The sequence below is a fragment of the Tigriopus californicus genome, chromosome 9, assembly GCF_007210705.1.
Source record: "Tigriopus californicus strain San Diego chromosome 9, Tcal_SD_v2.1, whole genome shotgun sequence".
Lineage (NCBI taxonomy): Eukaryota > Metazoa > Arthropoda > Copepoda > Harpacticoida > Harpacticidae > Tigriopus > Tigriopus californicus.
In genome coordinates, this window is record NC_081448.1 from 13378788 (window position 1) to 13380454 (window position 1667).

Sequence of the window (1667 nt, forward strand, 5' to 3'; positions counted from 1 at the left end):
AAGCTGTGGTGGAAGGAGGAGGCGCTGCAGGAGTTGCAGCCATTTTGGCAGGACTTTTGTCAGATTTACGCGGGAAAAAAGTAATAAACGCGGCAAAAAGGGAGAAGACAGAGGGAGTCAAGTCGTGGGGTCCGTGCACTAGTTTGTGCACTAATTCATGTGTCAAATGAGTTAGACGTGATTCAAAGAAGCGGCCTCAAACAGAATTGGAATGGAACATTAAAAATATATTATCATCATTATTAAAAATTAAAGTGAAAAATTATAAACTAAAAAATTGACTGTTCATGCTTATGCCCCACATGTAATTAAGAAAATCCATTTCCATATGGCCATCCATATTCCACGAGTTGAGTGAATTGGGGGCCTCTAAGCCACACTCCAGCGCTTTTTGGCATATGGTTAATCTTCCGAACCAGGAAAATGTCAAATAACTTTTATGATGAGCGTCGTGAACGACGCGACCGAGAAGAATTTGTTCAACGTTTTCATGAACAACTGCCAGAGAGCCAATGACACCTATACATGTTTTGCAAGATGAGGGAGTTATTGAATAATCACGATTCTAACTAGATGGCTGGCCACAAACCTGTGTGGTATTAAAGCATGGAACAAAACAAAGTCGAATATCCCAAGCTTTTTGTAGAATACCTTACAAAAGTTCCGTTTTTGGACATACAAACAAGATTTCTTAAAATCTCTATATCAAACAAAGGTGCCTAATTTCGACGGTTTCGGGAAAACATTCCCGTTTCAGCCAATTTTCCCTCAAGTCTGGTCACCCTAGGTGACCAGAGTGATGAGATCTAGAGACTAAAGTCTCTAATGGGATCAAATAATTTTTCAAAATCAAGGTTGCCTTTATGCACAAAATTGAGCTAAAACAAGATTTATTTTATTAAAAGGTGTTATCTTTGTCTTTTTATATTCAAATTGCTTGTTACAAGTCATGGTGATCAAAAGATAGCTTATCAATTTGGTGGATTGGACTCTTAAAGCCTTTGTTTGGGGCAAAATTTAGCATCCACATCGTTAAGAAAAAGGATAAATAATGAATATGTTTGTCTCAAAGGTGAAAGGCTATATTCTACTCCCACCCACCTATGGGGCATCCACACCCAATTGGGGTTCTCATTTGAACAAACCCATATTAGAGCGATGTTTTCTTTCTCTCTGTACTCTTCCCTTCTTTTATCTGCTATGACGTCACCCTCCCCCCCTTGGTTTGTTTACTTTCTGTGGCCCATTCCTACATTTTGTAGCAACCCTAGCAAAATGGTCCGTCTCACCCCTAATGGGGTGAGAAAGAAAAGGGGAATGAAATAAATCGGTGAACAACCACGAAACACGCCACATTGGTGACCCCGAAATCTGCAACATGTCCGCCAAGGACGACAGCCACAGGTCGGAGGACGCATCCCACCCAGCCATCGGACACATCTCTATGCGCATAATCCACTGACCATTTGCCCCGAACACCTTGGAAGACAGCTGTGATCATAATATACTTTTTTTTTTTTTTGGTTTGGTTTTTCACGGGTTTTTCTAACCGCTACAGGGAATGTAATCCCCAGTACTATTAAAATGAAAGATTATAATTCGTCTATTTATTACCTTTCAATTTTTATATGATATTTGGTCTACCAACGAATTTGAGTTGGCAGACC